Raw genomic sequence first — 21,362 nt, 5'->3', positions numbered from 1 at the left:
TAAAATGTATGTATGTGTTAAGTGATTCCTCTGTTTCTCACAACTCTCTTTCCAAGTTTTACAAATTCCTTCATGCTTCCACTGATTGATTTATCAAGAGCAGAATACTCAGTATTATAACTGGTTCCAATGATGGACTTCTCTAATACATTTGTCTTTTGTTTACTTTGTATCTGTTTATTGAGCACCTTCTATGTTGTGATCACTGCTCTAAATGCTCAAACACAGCAGTACTCTGGAACAAGTGAAGTCCCAGCATTAAGAGTAATGGCATACAGTCAAATTTTAATAATGCTTGAAACTGGGTGCAGTGGCTCATGCCTGTAATCCTAGCTACACAGGAGGCTGAGAACTAAGGATCAAAGTTCGAAGCCGGCCAGGAAACAAAAGGACCTGAGACTCTTATCTCCAATTAACCTCTAGAAAGTGGGAAGTAGGGCTTGGCTCAAAGGTAGGGTGGCAGCCTTGAGCTGAAAAGCTCAGGGACAACACCCAGGGCCAGGGGTAGGGCAATAGCCTTGAACAGAAGAGCTCAGGGACAGTGCACAGGCCTAGTTCAAGCTCCATGACACCCCTGCCCCCCCCCAAAAAAATGCTTGAAAGTTTAAGAATGTAAATATAGAAGACATGCACACAATAGGAGGAAACCTTTTAATTGGAGATAATCCCAAGATATGGCTATCTCACTAAAAGATAAAAGCTGAATAAACTATTTATTACTATTACTATATAGTTTTTATTTTATTTTATTTTTTTCTTTTGCTGGTCCTGGGACTTAGACTCATTGCCTAAGTACTATCCCTGAGCTTCTTTTTGCTCTACTACATGAACCACAGCACCATTTCTACTTTTTTCTGAGTAGTTAACTGGAGATAACAGTCTCACAGACTTTCCTGCCCAGGCTGGCTTGGAACTGAGATCCTCAGATCTCAGCCTCTTGAGTAACTAGAATTACAGGTGTGAGCCACCTCCACTTGGCTAAAATAAACATTTTTAGTTTAGGTTTCCATCCCATAACTCCACCCTTTATACAAATGGTCTGTGGTAAGAAAACTATAGATTCTACATGGAAAAGCCCAGCTCAAAATTGCAATAGCAAGGGTTACTTTAAAAAAAGTCATTTGAGGGACAGGAGTTTGGCCTAGTGGTAGAGTGCTTGCCTAGCACACACGTAGACTGGGTTTGATTTCTCGGCACCACATACATAGAAAAGCCAGAAGTGGTGCTGTGGCTCAAGTGGCAGAGCCCTAGCCTTGAAAAAGCCCAAGGACAGTGCTCAGGCCCTGAGTTCAAGCCCCAGGCAAAAAAAAAGTCATTTGATTACATGATTTGCAATGTAGAATCATCAGCATTTCTCTGATAAGCTTAAAATATTTGTGTTACTACATACAAAATCTAATCACAGGAACTCATACAGTATCACCAAATTTGAAAGTTAGAAAGGATGTAAATCTGCATTGAATATGGGACCGAAGTGAAAATGAGATGTTTTGGTTCTTATGAAAGGTCTGTCAACTTCTAATCCTAGATTAGCTCCTATGCAAGGTGCACTGGAAGATGATACGCATAAATGCACATAAAGGTAGCCTTTCTTTTCTCTCCCCTTCCTCCCTTCCTTCTTCCCTTCCTTCCTTCCTTCCTTCTTTCCTTCCTTCCTTCCTTCCTTCCTTCCTTCCTTCCTTCCTTCCTTCCTTCCTTCCTTTCTTGGTTATGGTACTTGAACTCTGGGCCTGGGTGCTTTACCCGAGCTCTTCAGCTCAAGGCTACCTCCCTACCCCTTGAGCCATAGCGCCACTTCTGATTGTCTGGTGGTTAATTAGAGATAAGAGTCTCAACGACTTTAGTGCCCTGGCTAGCTTCGAACCGCAATCCTCAGATCTCAGCCTCCTGAGTAGCTAGAATTACAGGCATGAGCCACTGCGCCCAGCCTATGTACTTTCTAAGGAAATGTAATACACAATATATTTGGATTTTTGTCAAGGAGCACACACAACTCTAGTACAGAACTCTAGCGGAGAGAACAGAACTCTGAAATCCTTCAATCAATCACTCATTCACTAGCTTAGACCCCTAGAGCCACTCCCACAAGTAAGAATCTATCTCATTTCTTCCTCAAAGTTTTGACAATCAAATAAAATGCAGACTACCCTTTCTTCCCGGTCGCAAACGATGGAGACACTAAAAAGTCAGTTGTGGATTAAGAGAAACAATTACATTTTATGTTTTGATTTTCACTTTCAAGTTTAACAAGTGCTCACAACTTTGAATGGTTTATCAGCAAAAGCAAGGCATGTGAAGCCTGTCTCCACGACCCCAAAATGTCTAACAGCACTGACTGACAGAGATACAGTGTTGAACCAAATGATTTAAAATTCTCTACCTGCTCTATTTAAATTGTGAAAATAAATGGAATTAAATTTAAACATACGTGTTACTTAACCTACCAAAATACTCAATATATAATCCATATGAAATTACTAATTCTACTTGTGTCTGGGAAGTGCGACGTGTACATGTCACTTATGACCCATCTTCACTCCACGTGGCTCCTGGACTAAAGTCCAATACACTAAATAACAAAGTATTGAACCGCCTGCTTTTTCCTTTTTTTTTTTTTTTTTGGTTATGGTTCGTCCACTTCTCTTAACCATTAACGTACAACCATAGCAGTTTCAAGAAATTTCACCACCTTCCAGATGCTCTGTGCATATACAATTTTCCTTAACATAGACTCCTTAGACGCACTCCTGCCGCCGTCGGCCAAGCGTCTTTAGCAACGCGAAGATGCTCCCGCAGTCCCCGGAAGGAATACCGATGGCTACCAGCGCCGAGCTCCCCGGGTGACAGGCCCTTTAAGCCTCGGGTAGGACCAGCAGATCCGGGCACGCGGGCCAGCACGCGCCGCACCTGGCTGCGCCTCCCGTCCCCGGCACGGGCGAGGCGGCAGCTCGGCCCGGCCTGGCCCGGCCCGGCCCGGAGGAGATCCGGGGGAGGACACCGCCGCGCGGCCTCGGCAGCCCGCGGGCTTCTTCGCGCGCAGGCCGGGCCGCCGCCCGGCGGTCCTCATCCCCCGGCGCGGAGGACGCCCCCAGGCTCGCCGCCGCCGCTCGGGCCTGCCCCAGGGATCTCCCGGATCCCCGCACCAGGGGACGACACTCTCCCCACCGAGACGCGGCCGAGTCGCCGTCACTGACCTGAGGTGGCAGTGCGGCCGCCGCGCAGCCGCTTCCGGCCTGGAGACGACGCCCCTCCCGCCACGGACCTCGGACGCGGGCAAGATGGCGGCCGAGGCGGCGCGGTCCGTGACCAAGGCCACCAGCTGGGGCCGGGGCCGGGACCACAGCGCCTGGGCCTGGCCTGGGGAGCTCCCAGCCCCTGAGCTCCGCCCAGCGCTCACTCCCCGCCGCCTGCTCCTGAACGGGGCCCTCCGATTCAAGCCCCGCCTCCCTCCCTGTATCAGAGGCCCCGCCCCCGGGCGCACCTCTTACCTAGCCACGCCCATCGAGCCTGCCCAGTGGAATGGCTATTGGGATGTCCTGGGGTTTTGTGTGGCCTATAAGTGCCTGAAAAGGGTCATCAAGATCTCGACACACTCTATCTTATTTGATAGTTTTCAATTTCTATTAAAATTTGTCTCATGGGCTATATAGTTAGAAATCTGAGCTCATTCCACACACACCTCTGGAACACTTAGTAGGTTCCCAGCACCAGAGACATAGTCTCTGGGAAACCTACGGTGGGCTTGATGGCTTTTTGTTGTTTGGTGGTTTTTGTTGTTGTTTTGCCTGGACTGTGGCTTGAACTCAGTTCATAAACAGGTCAGCCTAGGCGCTGACCTTGACTCCCTTTGAGCTCAAGGCTAGTGCTCTACCACTTGACCACAGCACCACTTCCTGCATTTTTGATTATTTTATTAGAGATAAGAGTCTCACAGACGGTCCGGGAGTTTGGCCTAGTGGTAGAGTGCTTGCCTAGCATGCACAAAGGCCCAGATTGGATTCCTCGGTACCACATACATACAAAAAAGCAGGAGTGGTGCTGAGGCTCAAGTGGTAGAGCTCTAGCCTTGAGAAAGTCCAAGGACAGTGCTCAGGCCCTGAGCTCAAGCCCAGGACTGGCAAAAAAAAAAAAAAGAGTTTCACAGACTTTACTGCCCCGGCTGTCTTTGAGCCACCATCTTCAGATCTCAACTTTCTGAGTAGCTAGGATTACAGGCCTGTGGACCCAGCTGTGGTGACTTTTTAAGGTTAATATAGTACTACACAAGTGTCTCTTGCTTCCTCGTTGTAGATGGTGAATGATCACCAAAGCTTCTATGAGAACCACTAGACTGAGACAAGAAAGTTGAATATGTAATTAGCCAGGAAAGAACACAGTACAGACAGGGATGGGAGAGGGAGGCCTTCTATAGTTGAAAAAAAAGTCAGTGCTGGGTCAAGAGGGTGGGTATAGTAACAGGCAGCCAGTAGCTACAGTAGTGCTGGTGCACTTACATGTAGTTTTCCTTTTCTGGTTCTCTCTCTACCCTTTCATCAACCAATGTCTAAAAAGATTACATGGAAAATTCTAGACCTAAACCATATGTAGGAATACCTAAGCTGTATATACTTAGCTCTCAGGATTATTAAATATTTCATACTTCATCACTTTCATCACATATAGCCTACTGCTATATCCGAATGGCTAAATCATTCATCTTATCATAGGAGGCATTTTACCATAAAGTACCAAGAAGAGTTAGTTCAGTGAAATAAAATATGTAAAGAGATCACATTTACTCCAGCTCACCATTTAAAAGTCCAAATGGTAGCAGATTAAAACTGTATATCACATGTTTTTTTTCTTGTCATATCTACCCTAAATAATAAAGAATAATGATTCTTAACAGTGTATATCTTAAGTATTAAGTAATCCAGAGATGATTTGACTATAGGTTGTATACAAAATACCATACCATTTTTTTTATAAAGCACTCGAGCATTTACAGATCTTAGTATATTTGGGGCCTCTTGCATGGATACGCAGAAGTGGAGAAAGATTAAGATGTTGTATTAGAAAGTTAGGAGGGATATAATTCATCACATCAACAGGAGCAGGGACAAGAATCACATGATTGTCTCAATAGATGGAAAAAACACATTTGACAAGACCCAACACCACTTTATGCTAAAAGCTCTGGAGAAACGAGGAATCCATGGAACATTCCTCAGTATAATAAAGGCTGTGTATGACAAACCCACAGCTAGCTTTTCACTTAATGGTGAAAAACTAAGGCCATGTCCTCTAAAATCAGGAACCTTGCAAGGATGCCCACTCTCTCCACTCCTCTTTAACCTAGTATTAGAATTCCTGGCCAGAGCAATAAGGCAAGAAGCAAGCATAAAGGGGATCTAAATAGGGAAAGAGAAAATAAAACTCTCCCTCTTTGCAGATGATATGATTCTGCATTTAAAGAACCCTATAGACTCCATTCCCAAGGTGCTTGAGCTGATTCAAAACTTTGACAAGGTAACAGGATATAAAATTAACTTTCAAAAATCAACCACCTTTCTATGTGCCAATGAGAGGATCGAGGCAGAAATCAGGAAAGCAACTCCTTTTGCAATAGCTTAAAAGAAAATAAAGTACCTAGGAATTAACTTAAGTAAGAATGTAAAGGATCTGTATGGTGAAAACTTTAAAATTCTGAAAAAAGAAATTAAAGCAAAACTGAGGAAATTTAAAAAAAAAAAAAAACCTCCCATACTCCTGGATTAGAAGAATTAACAGCATGAAAATGGCAATCTTGCCAAGGGCTATCTACAAATTCAATGCAATACCCATCAATATTCCAATGTCATTCTTTAAGGAAATAGAAGAGGCAACCCAAAATTCCATATGGAATAATAAAAGATTCTGTATAGCAAAAACAATCCTTAACAGAAAGAACAGCATAAGAGGAATTTCAATATCAAACTTTAGACTCTATTACGGAGCTATAGTAACGAAAACAGCTTTATCCTGAGACAAGAACAGGCCTGAGGACTAATGGAATAGAACTGAAGATCCAGAAATCAACCTACAGACCTATGGCCACCTAATCTTTGATGAGGGAGCCAAAAAAAAAAAATAGAATGGAAGAAAGCCTCTTCAACAAGTGGTGCTGGCAGAACTGGTTAAACACCTGCAGAAAACTAAAGTTGGATTCTTCTATGTCACCTTGCACAAGGATTAACTCCAAACAAATCAAAGACCTCGAGGTAAAAGCAGATGCACTGAAAACTTTACAAAAAGGAATAGGAGATACACTAGGTCTCCTTGGCACAGATAGAAACTTTCTGAATAAAGACCCAGAAACACAACAAATCAAAGACAGTTTGGATAAGTGAGATTGTATTAAACGGCAGAGCTTCTGTATGGCAAAGGACATAGGTAGCAAACTACCTATGCAGTTCTCTCCACAGAGTGGGAGAAGGTCTTCACTACCCATACAACAAACAAAGTCCTCATATCTAAAATATATGAACAGCTCAAAATTGAATCACTCCAACACTAATCTCCAAAGAAACAACCATCCCATTGAAAGATGGGCCAAAGACTTAAAAAGAGTCTTCTCTGAAAAAGAAATAAGAATGGCCAATAGACACATGAAGAAATGCTCAACATCTCTGGCCATAAACGAAATGCAAATCAAAACAGCTCTGAGATTCCACCTCACTTCAGGTAGAATGGCCATTATCAAGAAATCTAATAATAACAGATGCTGGCAAGAATGTGGCCAGGAGGGATCACTACTACACTGTTGGTGGGAGTGTAAACTGGTTCAACCACTCTGGAAAGCAGTATGGTGGTTCCTCAAAAGACTAAGCATAGAGCTCCCCTATGACCCAGCGATTCCACTACTTGTCATTTACCCAATTGTCCAGAAACAAGGACATACTAAATCCACTAGCACAATGATGTTCTTTACAACACTATTTACCATGGCAAAGATATGGAACCAACCCAGATGCCCCTCAGTGGATGACTGGATCAACAAGATGTGTTATTTATACAAAATGAAAGTCTATGCTGCCATCAGAATGAATGACATCAGCCCATTTGTAAGGAAATGCAAAGACTTGGAAAAAAATCATAAGTGAAGTAAGCCAGACTCTAAGGAACATAGACTCAATGGTTTCCCTCATTTGTCATAATTAGTATAAACCTTGAACTCTCCTAACAGAGGTTTACAATAGGGCAAAACCTAGATACATAAGACTATATAGGATGAGGCTAAATGAAAGGACTTCCAGGATATGGAAACAAGAGCTGTATGATGTGTGTGATTGCTGTTCTTAATGTACTATGTTTTTCCTCATCTCTTTTGTTGTACCTTGGTTATCTCATATTGTTACAGTATCTACATTGTTATCTGGTGTATTGTATATATGTTCATTTGTTTATTTGAAATAGGATAGGGAAGGGGGAAACAGGATGATGGGAGGAGGAGGGGAAGGGAAACGGGTACAAAAAGATGAGAAGGAGTATCAATGTTTGTGAAGTGATGCACCTTCTATCTGGCAGATATAATGTAACCCTTCTATTAACTGCAATAAATAAATAAATAAATAAATAAATAAATGAATAAATAAATAGATAGATAGATAGATAAATAAATAAATAAGAAAAAGAAAGCCAGGAGGATACAGCATAGTGAATTTGAATGAACTTTTTCCTAAGACAATTATGGAGTCATTGTAGAATTTTAATGAAGAGAGTAGTCCCAACAAGCTACTCCGTGGGAAGTCAGAAAGATATCATATTTGAATGAGAGATGGGTTTTCAGCGTTATGAGGGAGAAGGGGTAATTTAGCAGGTGATTTGAACACATCATGTTAGTTGACCAAGTGAGTGACAAAGAGTATATAAACAATATGCTGATTGTCTTGTCGATCCTAATGATCCTTCAGAAAGATAGTTTTAACAAAAGAATGAGAACTGCTGTCTTAGAGAAAGTGCCTCCCTTTTTTTTTTGGCGCATTTTGGAAGACTCAGGACTTAAGCAAGTAATGAATGACTGAGAGAAGATACCACAAGACTCATCATTTCACTATCTTCTCAGTGGTTTGGCCTTGTTCCCATGTCCCCATTACAACAATACAGCTATGTTCCCTTATCCACTCCTGACACATGTATCTGAGGAAACCATTCTTGAATTGTAGGAGATCACTTTGTCTACTTCGGTAAGAAACTAATAGGAAGGAATGCCCACAGACTCCTACTGCTTCCTATCTGCCTTCATTTATTCCCAATCTCATCTTCTTCTAGTTGACTTGAAGAACGATGAAAGACTGTACATGTTTCTTCCTTCTGAAACCTGGCAACATGAATTTGCTCCTTTCCCGTGTATCTTTAACATTTCCATTTTTACTGCCTCAAGTCACTTTCATATTCTACCCAAAAGATGAGACCATTCATACTTGCACTCTCTGATCTTACTTATCTCTGAAATTCACTCTACTCAGTCTTTTATGTTCTCATGCCATTTGTCAAAGGTGTTAGAAATGGTTGAGATGTTGGGATATAACATAGGAATAAGGATATCAATTGGACTTTGCAAGGCAAATATCTCGCAAACAAGCACACCGAGCAAGCAGGCTGCTCCCTTGTACTCTAACTAAGCAGGCCCTGCCCTTCTGTTCCCTTTGTCTGAGCTTAACTTCATTATCTGCAAAGGGATGTAGCTTTATTAACAGGATGTAACGAAAATTGAAGAAGCTTCTAACAGCTTGTTTTTGTTGTTGTTGTTGATCGTGGGGCTTGAACTCTGGGCCTGGTTGAGGTCCCTGCGCTCTTCATTCTACCACTTGAGCCACAGCACCACTTCTGGTTTTCTGGTGGTTAATTGGAGATGAGAGTCTCAAGAAATTCTGTGCCAGGGCTGGCTTTGTACCTGGATCCTCTGATCTCAACCTCCTGAGTAACTAGGATTATAGGTGTGAGCCACCAGTACCTGGATATATTACTATATCTTAAAACATTAATCTTCAAAAAGTTACTTTGGGCTAGGTAAGAATATGCCTCAGTGATAAACTAATGACACAACATGTATAAAGCCATGGGGGCCATTCCCACAACTATAAAAAAAATTCTTGCACATTTCCAAATAAAATTTGGAAATCAATGTACTTTGTTAAATATTTCAGAATTATGTCTAATAGTTTCATAATAAAATTATGTATTTGCCTTCTAATGCACTTTAAATATTTATATTAGAAATAAAAGTTACTTCACACTTCAAATGCACCCAAAGAAATTAAAATGCCATAGCTATAGATTTGCATTTTCATTAAAACATTTGTGTGAGTGAACTAGTATTTAATTACAGAAAATTTTTGTCTATTTTTTCCTTCAGCTTATATTTCTATTCTGTTATTTCCCCCCGTTGGATTGTTTAATTATTTAACAAGTATTTATATGGCTCTATCACATGCCAGGTATTTTACCACGAAGACTTTTTTGAGATACTGTCTCAAACTGAATTTCCTGGAAACAATTTCAAGAGGGAAATTAGAATGGAGGACATCCCTTGGTGAATATTCTTGGGATCATTGATTATGGATGATGTGAAGGAGGAATTGGATTAGGCCGAGAGAGAAAGTGAGCAATGATTCAACACCAACAAAGCCCTACTGGATCCACAGGAACACTGGAACTGGTCTGGGTCTTCAGAGTTTTGCACTGGGATCAGAGCTCAGGTTCTGATACCACTCCATTGACGTAGATGTTTCACTGATGTGACCTACCATATGGAAGAGGAGTGATTTTTGAGAGAGACCATTTCTTCAAATACGGCAATTTTCCACAAGGCTGGCAGCTGAGGGCTGTCTGCTGGCAGAACTCCCAGAAGATGAAAGAACAGTCATTATTGTTGAAGGATGATCAGAAGTTGCATGCAAAACTATCATATCTTTGTCAAAGTTATGTGGATGACATTATTGTTTTGTCCATTTTAAACATGAAAGCAGATGCACAGAATTATTTGAGTTGTTCAACTTAGGCACATTCATTGAGTTATGCAAGATCATCCATCCCTTAAATAGTGTAGCAAGGATATTCACCTAGACAATTTGGCTCCAGCACTGTGCTTTGTAACCACTGGTTCATGTACTATAAAAAGGGATAGCAGGCAGAACTGGTTAAACACTTGCAGAAAACTAATTGAATCCTTCTTTGTCACCTTGCACCAGGATTAACTCCAAAGGGATCAAAGACCTCGAGGTAAAAGCAGATGCACTGAAAACTTTACAAGAAGGAATAGGAGATACACTAGGTCTCCTTAGCACAGGTCGAAACTTTCTTAATAAGGACCCAGAAACACAACACATCAAAGAAATTCTGGATAAGTGGGACTGCATTAAACTGCAGAGCTTCTGTATGGCAAAGGACATCGCTAGCAAACTAACTAGAAAGCCCACAGAGTGGGAGAAGATCTTCACTAACCATACAATGGACAAAGGCCTCATATCTAAAAATATATCAACAGCTCAAAAAATTGAATCACTCCAATACTTATCTCCAAAGAAACAACCATCCCATTGAAAGATGGGCCCAAGGCTTAAAAAGAGTCTTCTCTGAAGAAGAAATGAGAATGGCCTATAGACACATGAAGAAATGCTCAACATCTCTGGCCATAAAAGAAATGCAAATCAAAACAACTCTAAGATTCCACCTCACTCCAGTTAGAATGGCTATGATCAAGAAATGTAATAACAACAGGTGCTGGAGGGGATGTGGCCAAGAGGGATCATTACTACACTGTTGGTGGGAGTGTAAACTCATTCAACCACTCTGGAAAGCAGTATGGCGGTTCCTCAAAAGACTATACATAGAGCTCTCCTATGACCCAGCAATTCCACTACTTGGCATTTACCCAATCGTCCAGAAACAAGGACATACTAAATCCACCAGCACAACAATGTACATTGCAGCACTATTTACCATAGCAAAGATATGGAACCAACCCAGATGCCCCTCAGTTGATGAGTGGATCAACAAGATGTGGTATTTCTACACATGGAATTCTACACGGCTGTCAGAAAGAACAACATTGCCCCATTTGTAAGGAAATGGAAAGACTTAGAAAAAGATCATATTAAGTGAAGTAAGTCAGACTCAAAGGAACATAGGCTCAATGATTTCCCTCGTTTGTCATAATCAGTAGAAACCTTGGGCTCTCAAAGGAGAGAGTTACAATAGAACAGAACCTAGATACATAAGACCATACAGTATGTTGCTAAATGAGGACCTCCAGAATATAGAAACAAAAGCTATATAATGAGTGATTGTTGTCCTTAATGCACTATGTTATCTCTTTTGCTGTCCCTTGGTTATCTCATATTGTTACAGTATTTTACCTTGTTGTCTGATATATTGTATATATGCTTATTTGGTTATTTGAAATAGGATAGGGAAGGGGGGGGAAACAAGATGAGGAGTGGGGGGTCGGGGGAGGGAAATGGGGACCAAGACATAAGAAAGGGTATCAATGTTTGTGAAGTAATGAACCTTCTATCTGGTGAATATAATGTAACCCTTCTATTAATTACACTAAAAAATATTTGTAAAACGTTATAGCAACTTGAGCTAATTATATACAGCTCTTAAATGATATTTTGATTTTTAAGGGACAGCACAGGGGCCTGAACACAGAACCTCATGCTGTTGCTTCATGATTTGCTCATGACTGGTGCTCTATCATTATAGTTCTTAAAGTTATTTTTGTGTGTGTACTACTCCTGAGGCTTGAACTCAGGATCTGTGAGCTTTTGATTTTTAATTTTATTATTTTATTTATTTATCTATTTATTTATTTATTGTCTGTTGGGAGGCTTGAACCTGAACTCTTTTGCTTAAGGATGGTAATCTACCACTTTGGGCTACAGTGTCATTTCCTTTTCTTCTGGTGCTTAATTGTAGATAAAGAATCTTACAGACTTTCCTGCTTGGGCTGGCTTTGAACAATGATTCTCAGATATGTATATGCCTCCTGAGTATTTAGGATTACAGGCATGAGCCACTGATACCTGGCCACTAAAATAATTTTCTACAGAAGGGATTGACAAAGCTTTTGGAGGGTAATGGGTCAGCAAATGTTTTCAGCATTGCAGCTCTCTTGGCTCTGTCACAACTATTTGCTTTCACTGTATCAATACAGAGCCTGCCATGAGTAGTGTCAATACAAATGGGGATAGCTATGCACCAGCAAAGTGTTACAGAAACAGGTGGCAGGATGGATTGGCTTGCCACCCTATATTAGATGTTTTTTGAAATATGGAGGAAATACTTAAGGCTTTTAGGCACAAAATAATATTAAAAGAAATAAACACACTAATGGTCTTTATGTTAACCTTATTTTTATTTTATTTATTTATTTTTGCCAGTCCTGGGCTTGAGGTCAGGGCCTGAGCACTGTCTTTGGACTTTCTCAAGGCTAGAGCTCTACCACTTGAGCCGCAGCACCACTTCTGGCTATTTTCTATGTATGTGGTACCAAGGAATGGAACCCGGGTTTTCGTGCATGTTAAGCAAGCATTCTATCACTAGGCCAAACTCCCAGCCCATTATTTATTTTTTTTTTTGCCAGTCCTGGGCTTGAGCTCAGGGCCTGAGCACTGTCCTTGGTCTTTCTCAAGGCTAGAGCTCTACCATTTGAGCCTCAGCACCACTTCTGGCTTTTTTCTATGCATGTGGTACCGAGAAATCGAACACAGGTCTTCATGCATGCTAGGCAAGCACTCTACCAATAGGCCAAATTCCCGGACCCGTTATCCTTATTTTTAACAGTAGAATATTTGAGGATTTTTTGGGGGGCAATCTCAAATTAATGGGTCATCTTTGAGTACAGATCAAAGGGCACATGTCAAGAGGTGGGTCACAAGAAGTCAAAAAGGGATAAAGAGTTTAGGGAAAAGCATGCACATCTCATCTTTGGGCAGGATCTCCGTATAATGTCAAGTACTCAGAATCCTATGCCTTTACTCAGACACAAGCCAAACACAAACCAGTTGTTTCATGCTTATAAAAAGCCTTCTTTACAGTACCATTTGCTCAAATTTCATGCAATTGGTCAAATTTTTCATGGGGCTCTAGGATCCTAACCGATTAGAAATTGTCAATCTTTTTCTATGAATGTATAAATATTTTATACCTGGGAGTCTATTTGTTCCATGTTTTCAGCTACTCAACTTGTCTAGAATGCAGTCACCAATGATAAGTAAGCATAGTTGAATTTTAGAAATCTTTACTTACAAAACAGTCAGTAAGTAGGTTTGTCTCATAACAGTTTGTTGTCACCTGTGGAGATATCCACAGTATTATCAATAATATTGTTGGTTGCAAAGAACCCTTCTTTGTTCTGGACAACTGCCTTATTGTGTATACTTCTGATGAAGTGATCAGCCACACTATCTCTAATACAGATGATAGACAGTGATTCTCCCCTCATCCAATCAGAAAACACCATTCATATGGTAGTATTGAATCAGGGAGGAGCACATGAATTTGTGGCTTTAGTACTATAGATGGCAAGGAAGAGACTTTTACCTTTATTGGGTGACCACTGGAGAAATGTATATGTGGGATTATCAGTGGATAAGTGCCTTCCCTTGGTGGGTTTGAAGCCAAACTGAGCAGAAATGTTCATGAGACTGTTATCTCCAATTAATCACATATGCTGGAGATGGAGTTGTGGCTCGAGTGGTAAAGCACTATCCTTGAGCACAAAAGGTCAGGGGCAGAGCCCAGGCCGATACCTAGGGTTCAAGCCCCAGAACCAGCACATACACACTCCTGCACATTCACATGTGCACCCATCTGTGCATGCTCGTGGACACACACACACACGTGCATAAAGTTCTAGCTACAGTCTAAGACTTAAAATTAGATTTAGAACTTAAATCCTATATTTGCCTAACTTTTTCCATGATTAGGCATACCTAATTCATTGGTTGGATGGTATTAATATTTGCTCATATACTTTGATTCATTTATTATGATTACCTAAGAGATATCTACAACTCTGGTTGCCTGTGATCTACAGTTTGCAAACTTAGGATCCCATGCCCAAGTCTGTTCTGCTGTTTGTTTTGTGTATAGAACTTTGATTTTGTAAAATTCACCTTTGCCTTTTTATGTGTACTCTACTTGGATTGAAGCAAATATATAAGTGTGTGTGTATATATATATGTATATACATATATATTCTTGATTAAGGCCTACTTAATCAACAATTTAGGAGCTAAGTTTTTAACTATGCTTTATATTTCATTAGGTATTAATTTAGAGATTTCCTTTATTCCCTTATAAAAATATTTTCCCCTCTGCTTTCATCCTCTCATTTTTCTATCAAAAAAAACCCCATGTTACCATAGTTAAGCTATGAAATCAACCCAGATGCCCCTCAGATGAATGGATCCAAGAAGATGTGGTACTTGTACACAATAGACTTCTTTGCTGCCATCAGAAAGAATGACATTGGGGCTGGGAGTTTGGCCTAGTGGTAGAGTGCTTGCCTAGCATTCACGAAGACAGAGTTCGATTCCTCGGTACCACATACATAGAAAAAAAAAAAGCTGGAAGTGGTGCTCAGGCTCAAGTGGTAGAGTGCTAAGCCTTGAGAAAGTCCAAGGACAGTGCTCAGGCCCTGAGCCCAAGCCCAGGACTGACAAAAAAAAAAAAAAAAAGAGAAAGCCTGAAAAAAAAAAAAGAATGACATTGCCCCGTTCATAAAGACGTAGAAAGACTGGAAAATTACAATAGCTCAAAACCTAGGTACACAAGGTCATATAGGATGAGACTGAAATGAACTCTAGGGTATGGAAACATGAGCTTTATCTTGTGTGATTGTTGTCCTTAATGTACTATGTTATTTCTCTTCTCTTTTTTGTCTGTATGGTTAATCTCAGCTTGTTACTGTATCTGACTTTGTTACCTGGTATATTAAATATACATGTATATATGTTTATTTGAAATAGGGAAGGGAAGGGAGGGGAAGGGGAAAACAAGATGATTGGGAGAGGGTGAGGGTAGGGAAACAGGGACAAAAATATGAGAAGGGGTATCAATGTGCAAGAAGTAATGCACTTACTACCTGAAGAATGTAACTGTACAGTATCCTGACAGTAAAAAAATGTTAGAAAGTAACTTATATTAAGCCTCTTCAACATCCCAGGCAATTCGTAATTTTAATGTTACTGGTGTTAAAGGATTCATACCACGTCTTTCTACAAAGCTCCACAAGGTGGTGCCCGAATATCTTTTTTCAAACAACCATCTCAGGATTCACGATCAGTTCTGTGTTAGTAATTGACATTTCTGAATTTGGCCAACTAGTATATATTTTTGGTAGAAAATATATAATTAGTTAAAACTACTATAACAATTGTATACTATTAACTTCAGAATTTATAGATCTGGATATAAAAATGAAGGATGATTACAATAACCACCTTTAATTGTATAGAGTTCAAATTATTAAAAGTTTTTTTTCAAACTGCATGTAGTAATGTACCATTATAATTACAGCTACTTGGGAAGCAGAGTCAAGAAGATTATTAGTTAGAGGTCAATCCAGGCAAAATTAGCAGGATCCTATGTCAAAAATAAAAATAAGGCAGGTGCCACTGTCTCATTTTCATAATCCTAGTACCTAGGAGATTGACACTTTAAAGATTGGAGTTCAAAGCCAGCCTGGGCTAAGTCTGAGAGTTCATCTCCAATTAGCCAGTAAAATGCTTACTGGATATTTGGCCCAACAGGAAGAGCACCAACAAGGAGCAAGAATGCCTAGTGAGAGTATGAAATCCTGAGCTAAAGCGTTGGTACTGGCAATAATAAATAATATCATTGGTTAGATGTTATAATAACATAGACTATATCACTGTAATTAGTGTCCCCAGATACTAATATAAAACTGTCCAGACATGGTGGAGAAAAGTTTTAAGCCAATTTACAAGAAGTATTCACTGTCTTTGATAACCAAGGCATTGAGATTTACACAGTGAAATGCGAACTCATAACATGTTAGAGTATAGTTCATAATAATCTTTTCTTGACCTGTTTGTCCCTAAAGTGAAACCTATATTTTCAAAACAAATTTTTAGTCATAAATCTTTATTTTTCTTTGCTGTGACATGTCTGGATGATAAACCAGCAAACATAAACCCTAGACTTACCGAGAGCATTTAGGAGTAAACAAAGATGGATAGTTGGGGCACAAAGATTTTAAATTTATTTCTTCACTGAAAATAAGAAGGAAGCAAGACTCAGGGAGATTTTGGGATACCGTGCCACAGTACCTGGTGATGAGAAGTGATAATGATTAAAGCGGGCTAAAAAAGTTAAACATATGGACCTTTGGGCATTTTCTTGATAAGAAAGAAGCCTCATCACTTGAGGGTCAATGAAGCACTGAGCCTGACTTCTAGGTCCTACCTACTCAACGTGTTGGCTGCCAGATGAGTTGAAAAAAGAAAAATAAGCCATATTGAGATAAGGATACTGGGTCTAACTGGCACCATTTTAGCCGGGTGGTGGATGATAGAAAATTGGGTTTAAGTAGCACCATCCTGTCTTCGTGGAAGAGTCAGGGAAGTTCCAACCCCAGGTAGGAGTGTGCCTGAATTCCTAGAGGCAACAGCAAGGATTTGGACAATAGAATTCCGGTCATGCCAGTCTTGGGTCATCAATCTTCAAGTTCCCTGTGATCTTGTTTCCTGACTAGGACCCTATTTAGAGTGTGTATCTCCCTGGATTTTTTCCCATCACCACACTGTCCCACCTCAGATCTCCACTAGAGTTGTTGATATTGTTTTTCTGCTCTTTCTTTCCTCTTCTAAACTCATGGTTTAGTTTTCTAATGGTGTTTAGTATATTCGAGGGGCTGCAGGTGTCTGTGACAAGGGCCCATTTGCAGTTGCTGCCTCTCTAATAAAGACTCAGAATTTGGCTTTTCAAGATGTGGCTTCTGCTTCTGGCACCTGAATTCCTGTACAACAATATGATTTCCACAGTCCCGTCACCACTGGGAGGTACGCTACTGAGTTTTATGGGAAAGCACTTGGTATGTAGTTGTTGCAGGACTGGACTGAGAACCCAGTGTTCAAGCTCTCCAAACCATGTAATCTTCATTTTAGAATGCTCTTAAATTTGAATGCTTCCAGTCCCTGTGAACACATATTGAGGAGGACTTGTAGAGCAAGTTAGATTCTAGTTGGCTTTAGGCTGTAAAGCCCCTTGTGGCAACTCACAGTTCACAAAAGCAAGAAGTGGAAGAAGCCTGCAAGTGGACAACTAATGCTTGTATGAGAGACTCCAGCTAGTTTTCCTTCATCTAAACCAGGCTGTAGATCAAGTCCAGTGACTCCAGCATAAGGGTGCATAACTATTGAACCACCCCACATAAAAAGTCTCTGCTGAGAGTAGCCCTTCTACCACCACTGCTCAGTCTGAACATTAAGTGTTTAATTGCAAGATTACAGGTAATCACAATTTTCAACCAATGATTTGGTTTCAGACATGCAAATCCTAATGAAGATACACAATAAATATGAATAAACAAAACAATATGCCACAAAAACAATTATTAATGATAGTGAAGTATGTAAAATCAGAAAGAATTAAAACATGTGATTATAATGATTGATGAGGAGCTGTGAATATAGCTTAGTGGTAGAGTGCTGGCCTAGCATGCATGAGGCCCTGAGTTTGATTCCTCCACACCACATAAACATAAAACAAATAAAATTAAAGTTTTTAACCAAAAAATGGAAGCTGGATGCAGTAGCTCATGCCCGTAATCCTAGCTACTTAGGAGGCTGAGATCTGAGGATTGCAGTTCAGAGCTAGCCTGGGCACTAAAGTCTGTGAGACTCTTATCTCCAGTTAACCACCAGAAATCCAGAAGTGGTGCTATGCTCAAAGGGTAGGGTGGTACCCTTGAGCTGAAGAAGTCAAGGACAGCGCCCAGGCCCAGAGTTCAAGTCTCATGTCTGACAAAAAAAAAAAAAAGGAGATTTTTTTTTTCCCAAGGCTAACACTCTACCACTTTGACACACATTACCACTTCCAATTTTCTGGGAGGAAACCCCATTAGAAAACCAGTAGCGAGGCTGTTGGTCAAAGTGGTAGAATGCTAGCCCTTAAGCAAAAAAGCTGAGGGACAGTGCCTAGGCCCTGAGTTTAAGCCCCACAACCACCACCACCATCACTACCAACAAATATATATATATATATGTAAATAAAATTTTGTATTTGTTTCAGTTTTTGTAAGTAAAAGTGAGAACTTCCTTTTTATGGCTCACAGAGACTATAACAGTACACCTAAAATATGGAGATATAGAGCTGATCAAGGAAAAAATGATACAATATGGGGACTCCAAAAGGATAAAGTTCCTAGAAAACAATAATTTTTACTATTAGTGCCCTTCACATCTTCTATTGTCACATGCCTGAGAGCATTCCTTGGGTGGTTGGTTGGTAAGGCTTTATTGCTTTTACAAGGTTAAAAAAGGTTGAATTGCTGTTCTTGGAGATTGCATATCCCATTGGGAATAATTAAGACTAATAAGAAGCTGGAAGCAGAACCATTAATTGAGTTAATGTTTCATTCTTTTTTCCCACATAGAATAGCTTATTTGAGAAGTGGGTAAGTACCACATACTTTGGTTATTATGAATTCTTATAAAAGCTTTCATTATCAAATTAGTATTCTATTTCACATTAGAAGATAAGGTGTGATGTATAAAAATGCTTAGTATTTTTTTAAAGAAGTGAGCCACTGTGTTTTGAGGCAGCCAGCTAATTTTTAAGTCACTTTATCCACTGTAGGTTAGGAAAAAAATGAGAAAAAGTAAAAAGTATTAAATACGATTTTAGAGATGATTTTTTAATCCAGTGGCACCTAGTGTTTGCTAACTTTGATATGGCTTCCTTTATCTAATTATTTTTAATTTTTTTTGATTGGGGTAATATATAGAGGAGTTACAGTTACATTCGCCAGGTAGCAGGTGCATTACTTTTCACACATTGATACCCCTATGGCTTCCTTTATTTTAAGCATATATTTGAACCCAGGTACTAATGAGGTTCCTTTGCTTTGGGAGGTTTTGCTGGTACTGGCCAGTTAGCCTAGTAAAAGATAAAGCTCAGCATTGACCCCTGCTGCTTGACTTAAACCTCTTTTTCATTCATTTTGTGAAAGAATGCCCTGTCATAACAACCAGAAAGCCAGGGCAAAAGTCAGTAACAATTGGTTAGACAGATGTGTCGCAATATATGATCATGGAATTACTGAAGAGTCCTGAATCTTTTCTTTTCTTTCCAGTTCTTTTCTTTTCCTTTCTTCCCCTCCCCCTTTTGTTTGGGTTTCTGGGATCAAACCTAGGAGCTATCTATATAAATGTTGTCACAGCCGGGAGTTTGGCCTAGCATGCACCAAGACCCGGGTTCGATTCCTCAGTACCACATACATAGAAAAAGCTGGAAGTGGTGCTATGGCTCAAGTGGTAGTACCTTGACAAAAGCCCAAGGACAGTGCTCAGGCCCTGAGTTCAAGCCCCACGACTGGCAAAAAAAAAAAAAAAAAAAAAAAAAGGAATGCATAAATGCTGTCACTGAGGCATCTCTTTCCTTCCTTCCTCCCTCCCTCCCTTTCTTCCTTCTCTTTCTTCCTTTCTTCCTCCCTCCCTCCCTTCCTTTCTTTCTCTCTTTCTCCTGTTCTCTCTTTCTTCCTTTTCTTTCCTTTTGTATTAAGGATTCAACTCAAGGCTTTGTACTTGCAAAGCAAGCACTCTATAGCTTGGACTAATTATACCTGGGGATGATAGGCTGGAGCCAAAGGAGGTAAAGAGAGGTATTGTAGGTGGAACGATTCTGTTAGGTCCTGAATGGCTATGGTAAAATAGGATGTTTAAAGGATGAATTGGGGCAGACTAGATGTCTAATACTAGCTGTAAGGTCTAGGTTTTCCTCAATGATAGTATTTTTTTAGTCTATTAGGATAAATAAAATATATTATTAAAATTAATTTACCCAATATTTTAAAATAACTTTTAAGTATTTAATTTTATATATGTAGTTCATATTATATTGAACAACATTGGTACAACATGGCAAAATGGAGGAAAAACATGGTGAGAATCAATCAAGGCAGTGAAACAGTGATCTATGATGATGAACTTATTCATCAGTAGTTATTTAGTACTTACTATGTGCTGGAATCTAGGAATGAACAAAGCAGAAAGCATATCTCAGAAAATTGTCCAGTGTGAGAGACAAAAAATAGACAAAAAGGTAATTTAGGTAACTGAGAAGTATTATAAAATACAAATGTAAGATAATAAAATAAGAAATAGACAAATAAAAAGATAATTTAGGTAACTGAGAAATATTATAAAAATAAAATACAAGATAATAACGGTGTTCTAGGCAGGTTTGATTGTTTTAAGAAATGGAAAGAACTCTAGAAGGTGCTAATGAAGAGTGAGGAAGAAGCCATAGAGAATAGAAAAAAAGAGATCATCTAGGCCAGAATCAGAATAGTAGATTTCAAACCAAATACAGTAGAAAGCTGTTGGAGAATTTGAAACAGGTTAGATTCAAAAGAATATAATGGTAAGTAAAGGAGAAAGAAAACTAAAAAGATTAGCAAATGTTGACTATGGGATTTGAAAGGCAGGTATGGTCCCATTACTAGAAATAAGAAAGAAACAATTTTGGAAGAGACTGATGAGGGTAGTTTTCAATATATTATTTACTTATTTATTTAGCCAGTCCTAGCTAAGTAAACTCAGAGCCTGAGCCCTGTCCTTGGGCTTTCTCAAGGCTAGTGATCTACCACTTGAGCCACAGCACCACTTCTGGCTTTTTTCTATGTGTGTGGTACCAAGGAATGGCTTCTCAGCACCGACACAATGGAGAGTAGCCATGCAGGATTCCCATAGTGACTTAGAGGACAGCAGAGGTATTGGCCCTTTATTTAGCATGAAATAAAAGACAATAACTTATAAGTCACTGTCTCATTAGGTTGATAGAAGATCCATTCATTTTCTTCATGTTGTGTTATGTGTTCTAGACCCAATTTTGGGGGAAAAAAAACCATGATGGATAGAGATATTTATGGATATTCTACAGGCCATTATCTCAGTTTATTTTCAGAGTCAATTTTTCTAATAGTTACTGTGAAACATTTTCAGTGGCAACAGTTCATAGTTTGAAAGTCAATACAGCAGTTTTAAAAGGACCGTTATAGGTCATTGTTTCTGTAATGACTTTCTCTGTGCATTTTCGCTTTCATAGTGGGGCAAAAGAGTAAAAAATTGGATTTGAAGAAAAGGTGTGGA

The 21,362-nt window shown here is 39.8% G+C and overlaps 1 protein-coding gene across 1 annotated transcript in view; it reads right to left on the bottom strand.

Moving 5' to 3' along the window:
• The window catches only part of Mios (meiosis regulator for oocyte development), a 28,394-nt gene extending 25,006 nt beyond the window's left edge, over window positions 1-3,388 (bottom strand). Inside the window, exon 1 of the mRNA XM_090333154.1 lies at window positions 3,195-3,388. The gene's annotated coding sequence lies outside the window, so the exon portion shown is untranslated. The remainder of the gene's footprint in view (window positions 1-3,194) is intronic.
• Between the last annotated feature and the right edge of the window lie 17,974 nt (window positions 3,389-21,362).

This window comes from Megascapheus bottae, chromosome 5 (assembly GCF_031878675.1).
Source record: "Megascapheus bottae isolate mThoBot1 chromosome 5, mThoBot2.hap1, whole genome shotgun sequence".
Lineage (NCBI taxonomy): Eukaryota > Metazoa > Chordata > Mammalia > Rodentia > Geomyidae > Megascapheus > Megascapheus bottae.
The sequence above is the reverse complement of the archived record's forward strand: the minus strand, read 5'-3'. Positions and strand labels throughout refer to the sequence as shown.